The sequence below is a fragment of the Myxocyprinus asiaticus genome, chromosome 28, assembly GCF_019703515.2.
Source record: "Myxocyprinus asiaticus isolate MX2 ecotype Aquarium Trade chromosome 28, UBuf_Myxa_2, whole genome shotgun sequence".
Classification (NCBI taxonomy): Eukaryota; Metazoa; Chordata; class Actinopteri; order Cypriniformes; family Catostomidae; genus Myxocyprinus; species Myxocyprinus asiaticus.
This window is the reverse complement of record NC_059371.1, coordinates 1,623,721-1,646,563: the sequence shown is the minus strand read 5'-3', so window position 1 is coordinate 1,646,563 and position 22,843 is coordinate 1,623,721.

Genomic DNA, 22,843 nt, shown 5'->3' with positions numbered 1-22,843 from the left:
AAAAAAATATTAATTTGACTGATTATCCAAGAAGTACAAGGATAAAGTGACATTTTAAATAAACATATCCAAAATTACAACAAATTTATGAATCTGTGCAGTATATCAAAATTGTAAACCTTATGAATGAAAATGCGCATGTTGTGATTTCAGATCAGATGGGAGCAGTCTCGACTCCATTTGCGGTCTCTGTTAATTGTGCGCGTCTGGAGCTTATCAAGTGTAACAATAAAGATACGACATCATATGCACATTCCACTTCTTGAAATGTCTATGTTAATGTATCACACGATTCATGCATGATTCCCATGTATTTATTTATAGCCTAAACCTGAGCACATTGTTAAATTCCTGACCTGAAGAGATGATTTCATGTCGGAGCTTGTCTATCCATCTTTTAAAGTGGACCAAATTTATATCCACATAAGTGAAGTTAATTTTTTGGTTAAGACTTTATTCCGATTTATTTTTTAAATGCTTCATAAAGCAGAGGTGCCCAAACTTTCTCCTATGGAGGGCCAAAAATCAATCTTTTTTTATTGATTCATATAAATAACAAAGAAAAGCAAAAAATATTTATACTGAATCAACATTTAATATTGTTATTAACCCTTTTTTACCATGTATTAACCATTATTACCCCTCCCCCTCCCAATTCCCAACCCCACCCTCACCCTCAACAACATCCCTGTAGTCACAAATGATTATAGACACACACACACACACACACACACACACACACAAAAACATAAAACAACAACAACAACAAATATATGATAATCACACAGATTTAAAACTAAACTTCTCTCTCCACTGCCCCTCCCAGAGAGCCCTCCAAAAACTCTTCCCAAACAAATCTATGTTACCCAGTCTTCTAAATGACACTTCCTCAAAAGCTGCCACCCTCCCCATCTCTGTGCACCACTCCTGAAATGGGGGCACTCCAGCTGACCTCCATCCCCTTAAAATAATTTGACTGCCAATCATTACACTGGTCAGAACCCAATTTTTTATGTGTTTATTCCCCACATCGATGACCGCCCCATCGCACAAAACACAGAGTCTGGGACAAAATGAAATCCGAGTGCCCAATACGTCACACATAAAATTCTGAACCTTCAACCAAAATTTTTGGATCTTAACACACCACAAAAAAAAAAAAACATGGGTTGTGTCTCCATCTTCTGATTGGCATCACCAGCAGGTGGGTGTGTCTTTAAGACCAAACCTATACAATCTAGAGGGGGTCCAATAGAATAGAATTGCATAAAGGCGCACCCTTGCATCTCTAGATGCAGACTTGACATTTTTTAGAATCCTAGCCCACACTCCTTCCTCCAATACCAAGTTTAAATCTTTCTCCCATAATCTCTTGACAGAAGTTAAATCTCTGTCCCCCAGACTCTGAATTAGCAGGGAGTAATACACTGATGCCTCATGACCTTTTCCAAATGCAGTAATCACCACTTGTATCTACACACCAGCTCAGGTGCAATACTTACGTACATGTGATTTTTTTCATTTTTGTATTTTTCATAAATTTGCAAAGATTTCAAACAAACTTCTTTCACATTGTCATTATGGAGTATTGTTTGTAGAATTTTGAGGAAAATAATGAATTTAATCCATTTTGGAATAAGGCTGTAACATAACAAAATGTGGAAGAAGTGAAGCGTTGTGAATACTTTCCGGATGCACTGTATGCTACTCCCAAAAATAGTACAGAGCAGGTGGCGCAGCTGTAAATACCTAAAGAACTGAGATCTGGGAATCCCAAAATGTTGAATACAATTTTCAAAGGATCTCAACACTCCACTCTCATATAGGTCACTGAGTGTATTAACCTCCCTCACAATCCACTCTGTCCAGCAGAAAGGGGACTTATTAATACATAATTTGGGGTACAGCCATATGCAACATTTCAAGTTCAAGTTCTTTTATTTATATAGCACATTTAAAAACAGCATCAAAGCTGACCAAAGTGCTGTACAATACAAAATTATAATAACACACAACGATTCAAGACCAGGACATTACATACTATTAAAAGCCAGTGAAAAGAGATTTAAGAGAAGATTTAAAACAGATAATGAAGGTGACAATCTTATAGGCAAACTATTCCATAAAATAGGACCCACAGCCGAAAAGGCTCTCCCTCCTCTACACTTTAGCCTCGAGGGTGGAACATTGAGGAGATATTGATCACCAGATCTCAGACTTCTAGGTGGATTGTAAGGATGTAGTAAGTCTGACAGGTAACTGGGAGTTTGGTTGTGTAACGATTTATAAACAAACAAGAGAATTTTAAAATCAATTCTAGCTTGAACCGGCAGCCAGTGAAGTGATCTTAAAATGGGGGTAACTAGACCATATTCCGACTTCCTTTGAGAAATTTTGCTGCTGCATTTTTAATTAATTGGAGTCGAGCAATTAAAGATTTGGAAACTCCACAATAGAGAGAATTACAGCAGTCCAGACGAGAAGTGATGAATGCATGAACTGCGATCTCTAACGTTTTCTCAGACAAAAAGGGTTTAACTTTAGAGTGTAGATGTAGCTGAAAGAAACTGGAACCTATGACAGCACTAATATGTTTGTCAAATTTCAGCTGGCTATCAAACTGGACACCCAGGTTCCATACCTGAGGAGAGAGGAAAGCATTAAGATTTCCGCAATCAGCATAACTGATATCAAAATTGTCTGTAGGACCAAAGACAATCACTTCTGTCTTATCTTCATTCAAAAATAAAAAGTTTTTGGTTGGCAAGCTAGAAGAGATTGTATTGCAATGTGATCATTTCATTTAACCGGTAAGTAGATTTGAGCGTCATCAGCGTAGAAGTGGTAGGAGATACCATGCTTTCTGATAATGGAACCCAGAGGGAGCATATACATGCCGAATATATATAAATGTCCGAATTAAAAAATCTGGACGCTTTTGTCCATACGAAGTGCAAATGCAAGATAACAGGGTGTAACTTAACTTTTCCGATTAGTTTGATAGAAAGGCGTTCCAATGCATAACAAAACAAAATCTTGGGTAGGCCTAGCCCTCCTTTGTCAATCGGACTATGCAATTTACTGAAATGTATTCTGGGATGTTTACCATTCCAAATGAAGGACTTCACTATGCTATCAAATTGCTTGAAATAAGAGAGGGGGACATCTACAGGGAGAGATTGTAGCAGGTAGTTTAATTTTGGAATACAATTCATTTTTATAACATTAACCTTCCCAATCATAGATAAATGTAATAAAGCCCACCTGCTCACATCACTCGAAAAACTTTTTATTAAAGGGTCAAAATTGACTCTAACTAAATCACACAGATATGATGGGAATAAAATGCCCAAATACTTAATGCCCTGTTTGGGCCACTGGAGGGCGTCCAGCTGAAAAGCCGTTACTGGGCAGTACGCTGTCAGAGCCAAAGCTTCAGATTTAGACCAATTGACTCTGTATCCTGAGAACTTAGAAAAGGAATGAATAATTCTGTGGAGGCAAGGCATAGATCTAGTAGGTTTGGAGACGAATAATAAAATATAATCTGTATAAAGCAAAAGTTTATGTGCCACACCTCCCACCACCACCCCTGGAAAATCGTCCTCCTTTCTTATTGCGGCTGCTAATGGTTCCAGGGCAAGACAAAACAATAATGGGGAAAGAGGGCAACCCTGCCGGGTGCCTCTGTCCAAAGTAAAATAATCTGAAATTAATCCATTTGTTTGTACCGCCACTACAGGGTGTCTATAAAGTAACTTAATCCATCCAATAAAAGTATTCCCGAACCCATATATTTCCAAAATCTTAAAAAAATAATCCCATCCTACCATATCAAATGCCTTTTCGGCGTCAAGTGAGATGGCAGCGACCAGGGTCTGATCATTCACCACTGACCACATGATATTGATGAAACGCCTAATGTTATCAGAAGAGCTACAGCCCCAAATAAACCCCACCTGATTAATATGTATAAGAAATGTCATAACTTAATCAGTTAGCCAAATTTTTTGACAATATTTGTACATCTAGCTGGATCAGGGAAATTGGACGATAACTCTTACACTCACTTGGATCTTTGTCCTTTTTAAGAATCAGACTGATCCGGGCTTGTGTCATGGTTGGTGGAAGCTTTCCATTCTTTAACGGTTCCGTATAAACCTCTAGCAAAAGTGGAGCCAGTTCTGTAGCATAAGATCTAAAAAATTCAGTGGCAAAGCCATCTGGCCCCGGAGCCTTGCCTGTAGGCAAGGCCTTAATTACCTCACCAAGTTCCTCCAAGTTTTTCTCAGAATCAAGAGAAATATTTTTCTCAGTTGTCAGTTTAGGAAGTTCTAATGGATCCAAAAAGTTTCTAATATCTTCATCAGTAGACAAAGACGTGGAACTATAGAGTTCAAGATAGAATACTTTAAAAGCATTATTAATATCAATGGCCAAGGTAAATATTTTGTTATAATATATTAGAATATTCATTTATTTGGAATATTCCTGCTCATGTCAAACGAATAAACTGAAACTAAACTAAAATAAAATAAATTTTTATCATTATTATTATTATTATTATTAGACTATTGTTATGAAAAAAGCATTTACAAGGCATGTTTATAAATGTAAGAGTAACATTTATAAATGGGCATTTCATTTAGTTTTGACACATTTCCGGTTTAAGCCCCACCCATATCTAATTCTATCCAAATACAGAAACAGATACATAAAATTCTGTCATATGAACAGATACAGATACAGATAATGGCTTCGCTGCACACCCCTACTGAAAAGCCTCAGTTGCTAGAGGCCAAAACTGTGCAAGGGATGGATGTTTTATAAAGAAGGTATGAGAAATCACAAAATATAATGTAACCAAATGCTACAATTTACTTAATAATATATAAATATGTTAAATAACCATAATGTTAATTAAGACTTTATTATTACAACTTAAAGACAATAATACATATACAGAACAACCACTTTTAGTGTTTGAATCAATCATATCTCTCACTAAACTGTGTGTGAAATGTTTATTTTTGCCATATTTTATTCAGTTGGCATGTAGGAGTTTATAACAGTTTGCTTAATAATCTCATTCCATATCTGGATAATTGCTGCAATACCATAGAGGATAAATTTCCTCCTCTATGATATTGCATTATATTCGTTTTGTACAGTATGTTAACTTAATAACCAAAATACTTGAACATATGTGAATGAGAATAAACCTAAAATAGCAATGAGTTTCAGTCACAATGCACATTATGTAGTTTAGAGACAATTTAGAGACATTTAGAATGTTACAAATTCCTTACAATAGTCTTTAGGAGAAAATAGAATTTCAGGAGAAATGTGTTTCTTTTTGCCTATTTTTAAAACCAAAATTTGAAGTGTAAAGCAACGTGCAAGTGTAAAGCAACTTGTGTAAAGCAACTTGTAAGAACTCAATACCTGTCATGTGTATTCTGTTGATTCATATCTTTTATTTTGAAATTCTAGTTCCTGTTTCATGTCATGTTTTCCTGTTTCCCTTGTCATGTGATTTCTGTTTTCCCTCCATGTTCATGTGTCATGTTTTCATTGGTTTATTGTTTAATTAGCTTGTTATGAGTTCTGTTTGTTCATTGGTTTAGTTCTCCCATGTCTTGTATTTAAGCCTCATGTTTTCCATTGTGTAGTGGTCTAGTATTGAATGTGAATGGGTATGTTTATAGTCAGGTCATGTTATAGTCAAGTTCATGTTTACGTTTAGTTCACGTTTGTAGTCAAGGTTTTGGGATTCCACATCTGTAAATAAACTGCACTTGGGTTCTTCCTCATCATCGTCTTCGTCTTCATCATTGCCAGTTCCTGCATACGTTACAATACCTCAGCAAAATGGGGGAAAAACCAGTGTATTGTGATTTCCGCATGGTAGCACAACAATTTTCAATAGTTATAATAATAAGACAAATTTCTTGAGTTCCAAATTGGCACTTTAGAATGCTTTTGTAAGGAATAGGTGACACAGTATATGTTTGCCATCATGGGTAAAGAACAAACTGAATAAACACCTCTTAAAACAATAATTTCAAACTATAATAATAATTTTTCAATTAATGATTTTGGCAGTATTTTTGATCATTTTAATGCATCCTTGGTGAAAGGAAGCATCAATTTTTTCAAGAAAATGTATTTCATAAAGTAACTTGTAACGTAATTACTTGAGTCATAATATTTCTCAGTACTTCTACTTGTACTCAAGTGAATTATTTCTTACAGTACTTTTATTATTAAGCAGTACTTTTACTTAAGTAAAAAAAACAGTACTCTTTCCACCACTAGGAGTGAACATTTAAAAAACGCTTCCCAAATTCAGTCTCTGTCTCCATGACCAAAGGTCTCGAGACATGCATAATAGAACTCAATGTTCATCAACCACAAGTGTAACAAAACACACAGGATTGGCGCTCCAGCGGTGGTCTTCCTGCCCCTGAGAGCCCAGCTGTGGCACACAGCTGCCCCCGATGTGGCAGTCTCCACGGGTTACGAGGACAGGCCTCTTCCTACCCCGTCCCAGGCTGTTCCGGGGGTGGTCACAAGGAGCCAGATAAGTGGTAAGGTAAGACTCAGTACGGCCACGACATGGTGTGGCACCTCGCCCCGCCGCGAGACCCCACTTGCCGGTCCGTCCGATGACGTTGTCCCCTTGGTCCCCCTTGCGTGGAACTTGGATGCATTGCTTGCGCTTGCCAATCCGTCGCGATGGCTGATCCAGACCGTCCGACTCGGTTACGCGATTCAGTTCGCCAGGCACCCGCCCAGGTTCAGCGGTATCCACTTCACCTTGGTCAAGGACGAAAATGCCGCTACCTTGCGCGCGGAGATCGCTACCATCCTACGGGAGGGCGCAATAGAACCTGTCCCTCCGGCCGAGATGAAGAAGGGGTTTTACAGCCCCTACTTCATCGTACCGAAAAAAAGGCGGTGGGTTGCGGCCAATCTTGGACCTGCGAGTACTGAACCGGGCCTTACACAGACTCCCTTTCAAGATGCTGATGCAAAAACGCATTCTGGTGAGCGTCCGGCATCAAAATTGGTTCGCGGCGGTAGACCTGAAGAACGCGTACTTCCACGTCTCGATCCTTCCTCGACACAGACCCTTCCTGCGGTTTGCATTCGAGGGTCAGGCGTATCAGTACAAAGTCCTCCCTTTTGGCCTATCCCTGTCTCCTCGCGTCTTCATGAAGGTCGCAGAGGCAGCCCTTGTCCTGTTAAGGGAGGTGGGCATTCGCATTCTCAACTATCTCGATGACTGGCTAATCCTAGCTCACTCTCGTGACATGTTGTGCGCACACAGGGACTTGATGCTCTCACACCTCAGCCGACTAGGGCTCTGGGTCAACTGGGAAAAGAGCAAGCTCCTCCCAGTTCAGAGCATCTCTTTTCTCGGTTTGGAGTTGGACTCAGTCTCTTTGACAGCGCGCCTTACGAACGAGTGCGCCCAGTCAGTGCTGGCCTGTTTGAAGCCATTCAAACAGAAAACAGCGGTTCCACTGAAACTTTTTCAGAGGCTCCTGGGGCATAGTGCGGTAGCCACCCCACTCGGGTTGATGCATATGAGACCGCTTCAGCACTGGCTTCAGACTCAAGTCCCGAGATGGGCATGGCACCACGGGACACATCGCATGGTCATCACGCCAGTCTGTCACAGTCTTTTCAGCCCTTGGACTGACCTCTCGTTTCTACGGGCAGGTGTTCCCCTAGAACTGGTCTCCAGGCACATCGTGGTCACGACGGACGCCTCCAAAATGGGCTGGGGCACTGTTTGCAATGCACGCAGCCGCCGGCCTATGGACGGGCCCACGACTGCATTGGCACATCAACTGCCTTGAGTTGTTGGCAATTCTGCTCGCCCTGCGGAGGTTTCAGCCGTTGATACAGGGCAAGCACGTGTTAGTTCGGACAGACAACACGGCAACGGTAGCATATGTCAACCGCCAAGGTGGTCTGCGCTCTCGTTGTATGTCACAACTCGCCCGCCGTCTCCTCCTCTGGAGTCAGCAGCACTTCAAGTCGCTGCGAGCCACTCACATCCCGGGCAACCTCAATACTACAGCGGACGCGCTGTCATGGCAGGTTACCCTCAGGGGAGAGTGGAGACTCCACCCTTAGGTAGTCCAGCTGATTTGGAGTCGATTCGGATGGGCACAGGTGGACCTGTTTGCCTCCCAAGAATCCTCCCACTGCCCACTCTGGTACCTCTGTAAAGACCATCGTAATAGATTGAAGTGATGCAGACAGTGATTATCGAAGCACCCCTTGCTGTCTGGTTGTCACAGCCTGTCATCGCTCAGTGACACGTGACAGCAGGAGAGGGACATCTGGCTGGATTGAAGCTGGATCTGGCAGGCTCTAGTAACCTTGTGATATCTATCCCAAGGTTGAGACAGGGAAACAAATAGAATTAGTGAAGAAGCCATTTACTTCAAAGCAGAGTTTCAGAATTTGAGAAGTATTTCCGGTTCCAGCAGACCTGACTAATGAAGCATAATTATGGGCTGAGTGATAAATTAGGTGTATGCCTGGCTGAAGAGTCTTTAGTCTAGGCTTAAACTGAGAGAGTGTGTCTGAGTCCCAAACAATGCTAGGAAAGCTATTCCATAGTTTAGGAGACAAAAAGGAAAAGGATCTACCTCCTTTTGTGGATTTTGATATTCTAGGTACTATAAACAGGCCGGAATTTCGCAATCATATTTAATGTGATGGACTAATGGAGTTCTTAAACTAACTTTGGTAGGAGCTTGCTCATCTAATCTGCCAATCAACCTGCAGGCTGCAGAGCAGGGCCGGCCCGTGGCATAGGCGACATAGGCGGTGATACCCATATTTTGAGCACTAGCACTACACGATTAGATTATAATCAGATCCTTATCATATGTGGACAAAATGAGTGAAAAAAGAACCAAATTACCAGGTGCACAAGGCAGGAAAGCACAAAGAAGAGGAGTAGAAAAAATAGCATAATAAATGTAAGAATCACAAGTTAATGACTGTTCATGTCAGCCATTGATGTTTATTTACTACTATGAAATAGCTTATTTAGAACCTCTTAACTGGCACGGACACTGTGGGCTGTTTTGCTTGTTTTATTTAAGTTTAGTGCAAGTTAAGTGCAGTGTATTTTCTTTTAAATAAACAAGCTTCTATAATGTTGTTTTAATTTCAGTTATATTGCAGCTTGCTTTCACTTCACCAAAAAGCTCCTAAGTGGCTACTTTTAAAAGAGACCATGATTAGGACTGTAGTCTAAAACATCCATGCTAAGCACCCTCAAACAAACCTTAGAGCACCCTCAATTGCAGACCAGGGCAAACTACTGCCCGCAGGTTGATTTATCATGAACGTTTTTTATTAGATCTTTCATTTTTCTAATACATTTTTCTAATAAATTAATTTCATTTTTCATTTATTAGATCTTTCATTCATCCGCAAAGCCACGGGTCCAGACAGCATTCCGGGCCGCGTCATCAGAGCGTGCGCGAACCAACTGGCTGGTGTTTTTACGGACATTTTCAACCTTTCCCTCTCTTTGTCTGTAGTCCCCACATGCTTTAAAACATCCACCATTGTGCCTGTTCCAAAGCAATCCAAAATCACTTGCTTAAATGACTGGCATCCTGTAGCTTTGACCCCCATCATCAGCAAATGCTTTGAGAGACTAATCAGAGATTACTTCTGCTCTGTGCTGCCTCCATCACTAGACCCATTGCAGTTTGCTTACCGCAACAACCGCTCCACTGATGATGCCATTGCATCTACAATACACACTGCTCTCTCCCACCTGGAAAAAAAGAACACTTATGTGAGAATGTTGTTTGTAAACTACAGCTCAGCATTCAACACCATAGTGCCCTCCAAGCTTGATGTGAAACTCCGGGCTCTTGGCTTAACAGCTCGCTGTGCGGCTGGATCCTGGACTTCCTGTCAAGCAGACGCCAGGTGGTTAGAATGGGCAGCAACATCTCCTCATCACTGACCCTCAACACTGGAGCCCCGCAGGGCTGTTTTCTCAGCCCACTCCTGTATTCCCTGTACACACATGACTGTGTGGCAACACACAGCTCCAATGCCATCATTAAGTTTGTTGATGATACGACGGTGGTAGGTCTGATCACTGACAATGATGTAACAGCCTACAGAGAGGAGGTGCACACTCTGACACACTGGTGTCAGGAGCGCAACCTCTCTCTCAACGTCAGTAAGACAAAGGAGCTTGTGGTGGACTTCAGGAGAAGAGATAGAGAACACAGTCCCATCACCATCAGTGGAGCACCAGTGGAGAGAGTCAGCAGCTTCAAGTTCCTGGGTGTCCACATCACTGAGGAACTCACATGGTCCATCCACACTGAAGCCGTTGTGAAGAAGGCTCATCAGTGCCTCTTCTTCCTGAGACGGCTGAGGAAGTTTGGAATGAACCGCCACATCCTCAAACGGTTCTACACCAGCACTGTAGAGAGCATCCTGACTGGCTGCATCTCCGCCTGGTATGGCAATAGCACCGCCCACAAAGGCAAAGCCCTGCAAAGGGTGGTGCAAACTGCCAGACACATCATCGGAGGTGAGCTTCCCTCCCTCCAGGACATATATACCAGGCGGTGTGTGAAAAAAGCTCGGAGGATCATCAGAGACTCCAGCCACCTGAGCCATGGGCTGCTCTCACTGCTACCATCATGCAGGCGATATCGCAGCATCAGGACCCGCACCACCCGACTTCATGACAGCTTCATCCCCCAAGCAATCAGACTTTTGAACTCTTAATCTCCCATGATCAAAATACATCAGCACTGCACTTTATTACTCTTATATCTCACACCGGACTTATATTATATTCTCTCTTAACAACACACTGGCATCTTACTATCAACCGACAGCCTGAATGTCAGTACAGTACAATACAACCTATTGTACATTTTATATATACTATATATACTTTTTTATTGTATAATGTGTATTCTATATTGTGTGTATTGTATACTGTACATTGTATGTTATTATTTGCATATTGTGTTGTGTGTAATTATGTGTATATTAGATTTTAAATTGTGTTGTGTTAATCTGATGTTTATTGTAAATTGGTATATGTCTCACCACTGTCACGACTACTATGTTGCTCGGAACTGCACCCAAGAATTTCACACACTATTGCACTTGGGTATATGGTTGTGTGACAATAAAAGTGATTTGATTTGATTTGATTTGATTTATCTGGCACTGGGACCTATCGCGCATCCATAAGCTTTAAATATGCTCAGGGTTGCCAGATAATAGATGCAACACCCCAATCAGAGATTTATACATGCACAAATAGGAAATATTTTGCCTTATGTCATACTTAATTTATGCAATCTGGCAACCATGCATGCGAGTGCGCGCTCTCTCTCTCCTCTTCGGAAAAAATAAATTAAAATACTTAGCGCTCAATAGTGCAATATTATGCTAAAAGAAAAGTGTGATGCAGCCACTCCGTGTCCATTCGTGAGGCTGCGTGTGCTGTTTAGTAGTGATGGGCCGTTCATGAACGATTCGTTCATTTTGAACTAATCTTTTATGTGACTCAGAAGAACGAGTAGTCTCAGAGAGTGGTTCGTTCATTTTGTGTTGGCCGCGCATGCACATTGCGCAACCTCCGTTCGTTTGTTACGTGAAAACCGTATAGGCGCTGTACAGGAAACAGAAATGTTTAGTTCACCGAGTCGTTCGTTCTTTTGTCACATGACAGCCGTATATGCTATGCATTGCTCACACAGGAAAATCGAGTCATCTGGTCCAAGTCGTTCGTTCTTTTGACAGCCTGTCACGTGACAAAAGAATGAAAGACTCGGACAAGAAGATTCAATCCAGAGGTGAACTAATCTTTCTGTTTCTCATAATTTGTCCTTGGCTGCATTATCATTTTTTCCTTAATGGGACTATAATAAAAGTTTGCGTAAGTAGACGCTGGCTATTGAAAATGTAAAATTGTTATTTCATTCTGCTCAAATTAACGAAATGACTTCAATAAAGATTCGTTCATTTTGCTGAACAAGACTCAAAGATCCAAGTCAGTAAAATGATCCGATCTTCCCATCACTACCGTTTAGTGCCAAGTCTGCAAGCAAACCTTTTCAGTGATGAACTTTAGTAAAATCCCAATAGATCTTCGCATCATTTGCACACGGAGGGGACACGTGAGCAAAACCAAGTGAGAGAGGAATGTTTGTTCTTTGTGTTATTTGTAAAATGCTGAAGTCCCTCACACCTGTATGCGAATGTTACTCTGGCAGTAATCATTTATCAGTGTCATGCAGCCTGTTTTATTCAGTTGTGTGCTGAATGGGATGCCAAACAAACCATTGACGAGACCCACATCATGATCCATGAGCATGTAAACAGGTTGATAAGGTTTTCAGAATAAAACAACTTTATCCACTTTGCTGCAAACATTAAAATAAGCTTTAAGAGTCTATCATTTCCGAATATTTTATTTTACTATTAAACCAGACTCCTGATGTAGAGTGTTAAATTGAATACTAAATTACCACTGCATTGAAGTATGGTAAAATAAACAATTAATAATTATATTCAGCCTTTATTCAGTTTTACTAACACGTGATAGAAAATTAGCAGCAAAATTTCAAGCAATCACAGAATGGTCCCATCAGTCTGTATACACTTCAGAAAATTGTGCATCATTCGTTGAGTGCATGAGTGCACAGCTACTTCTGGGCTTAAAAAAATACAACTTTTTATCTTCTCTCTTCCAGGATCTGATATGGCCCCTGTACCAAAATAATTGCACACACCTACTCAATTGAATATGTAAGACTAATATTGTAAATTGCCAAGTAGACTTACTTGAATCCCAGCAAACATACAAAAATCCCTACATTTTGTGAACACAGAAACTGCTGCGTCAATGTACAGTTGTGCTCAAAAGTTTGCATACCCTTGGAGAATTGGTAATATATGTACCATTTTTAAAGAACACATGAGTGAACAGGCAAAACACATTTCTTTTATTTCTTATGGGATTCATATTCAACTGTAGGTTATAACAGAATGGCACAATCATAAAACAAAACATGACAACAAAGAAATAAATGAAATTACAGTGTGCCAGAAGCTGTGAGGCATGTCAAGGTGTTGTCGGGCATATGGTAACCGGACTTTTTTGTGGCATTGCCACAGTAAAGGCTTCTTTCTGGCAACTCGACCATGCAACTCATTTTTGTTCAAGTATCGTTGTATTGTGCTCCTTGAAACAACCACACCATCTTTTCCCAGAGCAACCTGTGGGTTTTTCTTTGTATCCCGAACAATTCTTCTGGCAGCTGTGGCTGAAATCTTTCTTGGTCTACCTGACCTTGGCTTGGTATCAAGAGATCCCCGAATTTTCCACTTCTTAATAAGTGATTGAACAGTACTGACTGGCATTTTCAAGGCTTTGGATATCTTTTTATATCCTTTTCCATCTTTATAAAGTTCCATTACCTTGATACACAGGTCTTTTGACAGTTCTTTTCTGCTCCCCATGGCTCAGTATCTAGCCTGCTCAGTGCATCCACGTGAGAGCTAACAAACTCATTCACTATTTATACACAGACACTAACTGCAGTTTAAAAAGCCACAGGTGTGGGAAATTAACCTTTAATTGCCATTTAAACCTGTGTGTGTCACCTTGTGTGTCTGTAACAAGGCCAAACATTCAAGGGTATGTAAACTTTTGATCAGGGCCATTTGGGTTATTTCTGTTATCATTATATTTTAAAAAGGAGCCAAACAACTATGTGATAATAAATGGCTTCATATGATCACTATCCTTAAATAAAAGATGATCAGTTTTTGCATGATCAGTCATATTTTCAAAATCAATGCCAAAATTTCACAATTTCTGCCAGGCTATGCAAACTTTTGAGCACAACTGTATGTCCTAATCTGCAGGTGCGGCATTTTGCTGTCATTTTCAGCGACAGATCATGTGAAAAAAAAAAAAAAATGAAGCAATAAATGTTTTGTACATGAAAAACTGTTCTTTACGTTGTTTTAGCTGCATTTAAACATGATTTAATCTATTTAAATTTTTTTAATTACGATACATCTCCACTTTATACAGAACACCCCCACTATTTTCAGAAGCACCCTCAGTGATTTTGATCTGGAACTGGGCCTGTAGCTGGCTAACATCTACAGATACATTCAATTATATAGCCTATATTTTGTAGGTCTATTTTATGTACATATTTCATACATATTGCTTTCTCTTTTTTACCCTTTGTTTTATGAACTGCTTGTGCAACCATAGGCACAGTTGTTTATGTGTGTGTGTGGACTTCTTTATTTGGGTGTGAGTAAAGAGTCAATCTAAAGTCTCGCCTAGGGCACCAACAGGCCAAGAATATAAGCTTACCTCACTCTAGCGACAGTCTTTCCGGCATCCCTACACCTCCCCATCTCCATCCTCAATCTTCCAAAAGTTCCTGCTCCTAGCTTCCTCAATATATTAAGTAGTCCCTTAGGGGGTGTAAATTTAGAGCTCAACTTGAGCCTCTTCCTAGAGCCCCTACTTTGTGGACAGCAAGACACATACATTTACTCATTATCACTCAAAATTTATATGGGCAGGTGAACTCATGAATAGAGTGATAGAAGGTTGGTTAATTACTAAGGAGCAAGACTATTCAAAGCTTTGTAAGTAGTAAGCAAAATTTAAAAATGTATACAAAACTTAACAGCTAGCCAATGTAGTGACGATAATATTGGGCTGATATGATCATATCTTTGGTTCTATTAAGAACTCTGCTTACTTACTTACTCCTCAGCGCTACAGCACATGTAGGGCCTTGGCCTCTCTGAAAATACTTGCCCAGTCTTTATGATCTTTGGCACGTTTCCTCCATATTCTTTTCCCCATCTTTCACATCATACAACCATCTTTTCCTTGGTCTTCCCTTCAATCTTCTACCCTTGCCACACTGATAGTCTCCAAGAATATGCTTAACTAGTGGAGTGAGCATCGTAGCCAGAATTTTGGCTAAAACCTTCTAAACTACACTTAGCAGCGATATACCTTGATAATTTTCACAACTGGCCTTGTCCGTCTTCTTGTGAATTGGGCTAATAATTGCCAACTCCACTCATCGGGCATCTGTTCTTTTCCCCACACGTCTACTATTACGTCTACTATTAGTTGGTATGCACGAAATGCTAACTGTTCACCACCATATTTTATAATTTCAGCTGAAATATTGTCACTTCCTGTGGACTTATTATACTTCAAAGACTTTATATACTTCAAAGACTTCCTCTGGTTCAAGTGTTGGATTCGTGTTTCGGTTCTGCCATGGTTGTCTTTGCTCTTCCTCATCAACAATTTCAGGTGTTATGATCTCTGCAGAGGCATTCAATAGTTCACTAAAATATTCAGGCCCTCTGTTTAGTATTTGGTCTATTCCACCAATCATCTTTCCTTCGTTATCCCAACAGAAGACAGCACGAGTCTGAAAACCCTTTGCTCTAGGTCTCTTGTTGATTATTCTCCTCCTTGTCTCATGTCTCTCTTTAATCACCCTTCTACATTCTTCATCAAACCATCCTTGTCTTTCTACCTTATCTTTCACTCCCAGGACTTCATCCACTATACTTAATTGTATATTTACCACTAGTCAGGATTCAATTTACTTTCCATCTAACCTCCTGTAGTGCTGCTATTTCTATCTTATATTTTCCCCAACATTTTTTCAGATCATGTAGGGCACCTGGCTTGTTCAGGGTCCGCATGTTCCCTATCTGACACTCACTCGACGTTGGTGTTGATGTAGTGACACTAGGGGTCACTCTTAGGAGCCCGAGACACCTCTGGTCTTTGATAAAAGGCCAATGAAAATTGGCGAGTGGTATTTGCATGCCACTCCCCCGGACATACGGATATAAAAGGAGCTGGTATGCAACCACTCATTCAGATTTTCTCTTCGGAGCCGAACGGTCATGCTCATTGAGCTGAATACTACTGTTCATTCACCTCTGCTGGATCTGATGGCGCATTTCAGCGGCTTCTCCCCCCTCTGCACTGGTGCACTGCAGAGAACGCCCCTGGGCGCTTCGGCAGAAAAACTAGAGAGTATATTTTCTGAAAGAGCATTTTTCCCCTCTAAAAGAGTATATATTTCTCTAAAAGAGCGCACACACAGAACGTCTTTTTAAAGACGCGTCTTTTTAAAGATGCTTTTCCGATTGTGTGTTATTCCTGGTTGTGCTCGTTATCTCTCGCCTTCTAACGGTCACGATCACTGTCTTTCGTGTCTGGGCACTGCTCACGCGGAGACAGCGTTCGTGGATGGTCATGTTCTCATTGCGAGAATATGTCCATGGCAACGTTGCGGTCGCGGCTCGCCTTCATAAGAAAGCGAGCCACCCCAGAGGCTCCCACCTCGGTCCTTTTACCCACGTGTATGAGGCCAGCGCGGCTAGCACTGGGGGCGATTTGGGGACCCTAATGGGACCGCCTCTGCCGGGTATCCCCCCACGGACCTTCCATTCCCCAGCACGCTCGTCTGCCCCGATCGGGCTTCCGGGTGAGTCCGCCTGCTCGTCTCACGGCGAGTTCGACCTCTTATTCGGAGCCCGCAAAAGTGATGAGCTCTCAAGCGCAGCATCGGAGAGCGGGCTCGTCCAGTCGGAAGCCTCAGCTGGGCCCCTCCCTTCGGGGTCAATTGCCCAGTCACAGGCTGACACGGAGATGACGACATGCTTTCCCGGGCAGCCGCAAGCGTCGGTTAGAGTGGATTTCACCTCTCTTCCCTGAACCCTCACGGCTCGGTGATTGGTTCCTGGGCTCGCGGCGCCGTTCAAAGCCACGCCCCGCCCCCGTTCCTTTCTTCCCGGAAGTGCATGAAGAGCTGACAAGGCCGCGGGAGGCACTTTTTACTGCCCGGTCCCGATCTTTTCAGCTTCCCCGCCCTTACTACCCTCGATGGTGGGGCGGCCAAGGGCTATTCGGCAATCCCCCAGTGGATAAAGGGGCTCGTGGTGCACCTATGCCTGCAGAGCGCCGCCACCTGGTGTGGGTGCCCAAAGCCCCTGTTCAAGGCCTGTAGGTTTACATCGTCTCTGACGGCCAAGGCCTACGGTGCCGCTGGACAAACCGCCTCCGCCCTGCACGTCATGGCTCGCCTGCAAGTCCGCCAAGGGGCTAAAGGAACTGCACGAGTGTAGTTCCGCCCCGGGATTGATGCAGGAACTACGCTCAGCGACCGACCTCGTTCTCCGAGTGACAGAGGTCACGGCGCGGTCTCTCGGGCAGACGATGGCCACACTAGTGGTCCAGGAGTGCCACCTTTGGATCAACCTGGTCGAGATGGGTGAGGCCGACAAGACACGATTCCTTGCTGCCCCCATTTCCCAGGCAGGCCTATTCGGCAACACCGTCAAGGACTTTGCCCAGCAGTTCTCGATGGTAGAGCAGTAGATGGATGCTAGACGGCATATCCTGCCCCGGCGCAGCTCAAGATCCCGCACCCCGTCTACTCATCGCCAAGGGCGTCCCCCTGCGGTGACTGCACCGGCTCCTCCGCAGACCGCCCCTTCGGCCCGGCCCATGGCGTGGAGCCCACCGCAGGAAGCAGACGCCACCCGTCTCGCGGCCGCCCAGAACCCGTGAAAGGCTTCAAAGCGCCCTTGAGACGGGCGACCAAGGGACAACGAAACCCGCTGCTCTGGAGCTGGTAAGCAGATCTTCATCTTTTTGTTACCTTTTGCATTTAATTGCGCTGCATGCCCAAGAGCTCAGCAAGAGCGGTTTAATTGTTCCTTGGGTCACGTATCCAGTGTGTACGGCCGTCATCACGACCACCGTCCACCACTCCATTTGGCAGGTTTGGTGCTCCAGCTGCGGTCTCCCGCCCCTGAGAGCCCAGCTGTGGCACAAATCCACCCCCGATGTGACGGTCTCCACGGGTCACGAGGACAGGCCTCTTCCTCCCCCGTCCCAGGCTGTTCCGGGGGTGGTCACAAGGAGCCAGGTAAGTGCTTCGATGTCCTTAGACTCAGCACGGCCACGACGTGGTGTGGCACCTCGAGCTCCGCCCCGCTGCGAGGCCCGCCGTTGTCCCTTTGGTCCCCCTTGCGCGGAACTTGGACGCATGGCTTGCACTTTCCAATCCATCACGAGGGCTGGTCCGGACCATCCGACTCGGCTGCGCGATTCACTTTGCCGGGCATCCGCCCAGGTTCAGCGGTGTCCACTTCACCTTGGTGAAAGACGAAAACGCTGCTACCTTGCGCGGAGATCGCTACCCTCCTACGGAAGGGCGGATAGAACCTGTCCCTCCAGCCGAGATGAAGTAGGGATTTTTTTCAGCCCCTATTTCATCGTACCGAAAAAAGGCGTTGGGTTGAGGCCAATCTTGGACCTGTGAGTTCTGAACTAGGCTTTACACAGACTCCCGTTCAAGATGCTGACGTGAAAACGCATTCTGGTGAGCGCCCGGCATCAAGATTGGTTCGCGGCGGTAGACCTGAAGGATGCGTACTTCCACGCCTCGATCCTTCCTCGACACAGACCCTTCCTGCGGTTTGCGTTCGAGGGTCAGGCGTATCAGTACAAAGTCCTCACTTTCGGCCTGTCCCGGTCTCCTCGCGTCTTTACGAAGGTCGCTGAGGCTGCCCTTGCCCCGTTAAGGGAGGTGGGCATTCGTGTTCTGGCTAATCCTAGCTCACTCTTGAGACGTGTTGTGCGCACACAGGGACCTGGTGCTCTCACACCTCAGCCGACTAGGGCTTCAGGTCAACTGGGAAAAGAGCAAGCTCCTCCTGGTTCAGAGCATCTCTTTTCTCGGTTTGGAGTTGGACTCAGTCTCCTTGACGGCGCGCCTTACGAACGAGCGCACCCAGTCAGTGCTGGCCTGTTTGAAGGTGTTTCCACTGAAACTCCCTCAGAGGCTCCTGGGGCATATGGCATCCTCGGCTGTGGCCACCCCGCTCGGGTTGATGCATATGAGGCTGCTTCAGCACTGGCTCTAGACTCGAGTCCCGAAATGGCCATGGCGCCTCGGGACACACCGCGTGGCCATCACGTTGGTCTGTCACCGTCTTTTCAGCCCTTGGACCGACCTCTCATTCCTACGGGCAGGTGTTCCTCTAGAACTGGTCCCCAGGCACGTCGTGGTCACGACAGATGCCTCCAAAATGGGCTGGGGCACCGTTTGCAATGGGCACGCAGCCGCCGGTCTCTGGACGGATGTGCATTGGCACATCAACTGCCTTGAGTTGTTGGCAATTCTGCTCGCCCTGCGGAGGTTTCGGCTGTTGATCCAGGGCAAGCACATGTTAGTTCAGACAGACAACACGACAACGGTAGCATATGTCAACCACCAAGGTGCTTTGAGCTCTCATTGTATGTCACAACTCGCCCGTTGTCTCCTTCTCTGGAGTCAGCAGCACCTCAAGTCTCTGCAAGCCACTCACATCCTGGGCAACCTCAACACTACGGCGGATGCACCGTCACAACAGGTTACCCTCAGAGGAGAGTGGAGACTCCACCTTCAGGTGGTCCAGCTGATTTGGAGTCAATTCGACAGGCACAGGTGCACCTGTTCGCCTCCCAAGAATCCTCCCCACTGCCCACTCTGGTACGCCCTGACCGAGGCCTCCCTCGGCATAGACGCGCTGGCACACAGCTGACCCCCTGGTATTCGCAAATATGCTTTTCCCCAGTGAGCCTGCTGGCACAGACCCTGTGCAAGGTCAGGGAGGACGAGGAGCAGGTCGTCCTGGTAGCACCCTACTGGCCTGCCCAGACGTGGTGCTCGGACCTCATGCTCCTTGCGACAGCTCCCCCTGGCAAATTCCCCTGAGGAAGGACCTACTTTCTCAGGGAAGGGGCACCATCTGGCACCCATGCCCAGACCTCTGGAATCTCCATGTCTGGCCCCTGGACGGGACGCGGAAGACCTAAGCTGTCTCCCACCTGCGATGGTAGACATGATCACTCAGGCTAGGGCTCCCTCTACGAGACACCTGTATGCCTTTAAGTGGCGTCTGTTCGCTAAGTGGTGTTCTTCCCGTCGTGAAGACCCCCAGAGATGCGCAGTCAGATCAGTGCTTTCCTTGCTGCAAGAGAGGTTGGAAGGGAGGCTGTCCCCTTCCACCTTGAAGGTGTACGTTGCTGCCATAGCAGCACACCATGACACAGTCGATGTACTTAGGGAAGCACGACCTGATCATCAGGTTCCTAAGAGGTGCCAGGAGGCTGAATCCCTCCAGGCCGTGCCTCGTTCCCTCATCGGACCTCTGTAGTTCTTCAGGGTCTACAGAGAGCCCCCTTTGAGCTTTTGCAGTCAGCCGAGCTTAAGGCACTGTCCTTGAAGACTGCCCTCCTGACTCCGCTCACTTCCATCAAGAGGGTAGGTGACCTGCAAGCGTTCTCTGTCAGCGAAACGTGCCTGGAGTTCGGTCCAGGTTACTCTCACGTGATCCTGAGACCCTGACCGGGCTATGTGCCCAAGGTTCCCACCACCCCTTTAGGGACTAGGTGGTGAACCTGCAAGTGCTGCCCCAGGAGGAGGCAGACCCAGCCCTGTCGTCGCTGTGTCCGGTGCGCGCTTTACGCATCTATTTGCATCGCACGCAGAGCTTTAGAATCTCTGAGCAGCTCTTTGTCTGCTTTTGGTGCACAGCGGAAAGGAAGCGCTGTCTCCAATCAGAGGATCGCCCACTGGCTCGTTGATGCCATAACTATGGCATATCTTGCCCAAAACATGCCGCCCCCGGTAGGGCTAAGAGCCCATTCTACCTGTGGTGTAGTGGCTTCTTGGGCCTTGTCCAGAGGTGCCTCTCTAACAGACATTTGCAGAGCAGCGGGCTGGGCAACACCCAACACCTTTGCAAGGTTCTACAACCTCCGGGTGGAACCGGTTTCATCCCAGGTAGTGGCACGCAACACAAGAGGATAAGCCCGGGATAGCCGGCTGGGTGTATCGCTGCACATAGCGCCTTCCACCTCCTTTTGAGCTGAAGACGTGTGCCGTTAATTCCCAGTATTGTTCACAAAATTTTTTCCCTGGTTGACTTCCTCCGAGCCCTGTGGCAGTCGAGTTTTTGGAGAGACTCGCTGCCGGCCCAGTACACGCTAACTAAAAGCCGGTTCTGGGGTAGGTGCTCCACATGTGGAGGTTCCCTGTAAGGCTAACTCCATGCGATCTATATCTTCCGCTAATTCGTTTCCCTGCTGGCAAACTGCGTCTTCCTTTGGCAGAGCCCCTCTGCCCCAGTCTCCATGTTTGTAGTAACTCCTCCCCCATTGGGCAGGATCTACCTTGAAGGCTCTCCACATGGTTGGAAAGACCATGTGACGTATTCTTCCACTTAAATATCCCCCCTCTCTTGGGGCGAAGTGTGGTCTCCGCGGTGTCCTCCCCTTGGGAGGGACACCCCCCGACTAGACCTGGCGGTCCAGTCGGATAATCTCCCTTCTTTTTTAGGGAGTGGAAAAAGAGAAGGGGAAAAGAGGCCACGACTGGGTTAAGCCTGTCTCTATCTTTGGGTAATCGACTTGTCCCCAAAAAGGGCCGTTCGGCATTCATAACCGTTTTGGGGGAGGTTACGTGTCCACCTGGTGTGCTGGCTATGAGGTACACAGCAAGTCTGCCCACCACACACCGCCAGTTCACGTAACACAGTTCAGCCTTGTGGCGTTTTGTATAGGGACCCCTAGAGTCACTACATCGACACCAACGTCGAGTGAGTGACAGATAGGGAATGTCATGGTTACTGGTGTAACCTCCGTTCCCTGATGGAGGGAACGAGACGTTGGTCCCTCCTGCCACAACGCTGAACTACTCGCTGAAATGGCCGGACCTTATATCAGCTCCTCAGTGTAAAACCTGAATGAGTGGTTGCATACCAGCAATGCCCAGTGCCCAACCCCCAACCTGGAGTACCAGGGTATCCCGCTTAGTCTGGCCTATCACCTTCAACCTGTCCGGCTAGGTTGTCCCTACCAGGAGCTCACGCTCCTGCTGGCATAGCTCTCAGGACCACTTAGTAAGAACTCTAGCTGCTGCATTTTGAACAAACTGAAGCATATTTATTGAATCTGCGGGACATCCCACCTTGGGTATGCTTCTACAAACATCTCTGACCCTGATCCCCAGTGTTGGGTGTAACACGTTACAAAGTCATGTGTTACTGTAATCTAATTACATTTTGTGGTAACACAGTACTGTAATGTGTTACTTTTACAAATTAAGTAATCTGATTACAGTTACAGATATGAATAAAATTATGTTACATGGATTACACATTTATTGCTAAGACAATAATATTAATTAAGTAGAATGCATTTGAAAATGTATTACGTTCTTATGTTAGTACTTTTATGTGTGTTGCTGTGTCAGGAATGAGCATGCGCTCTAACAAACCACCATGGCATATAGAGGACACATATGGAGGGAATGGCAGATGAGTGAATGGCATTACTATGGACGCAGCAGAGTGTAGTTGTTTATTTAAATTGAAAAATGTTGCTAAGCAAACGTCTCTTTTATGTTCTTTATGTACTGTACACAATAAAACACAAACACAATGCTATAGCATTACAGATGCACAAGTGATAAAGGATACTCAATTCGTGCGAGCACAAGCAGGGAGGTAGAAATAATCCACTTTCTGTAAAGTTGTGTAAACACACACATGCTGCACATGTACACACACAAACAGGCATACTGTACATGCACACATACATGATGCAACACACAAAGCAAACCTGTATATGCACACCGAAATGAAATAAACAAGCATTCAAATGCACAATGGTTTTATTATCAAAGCTGTT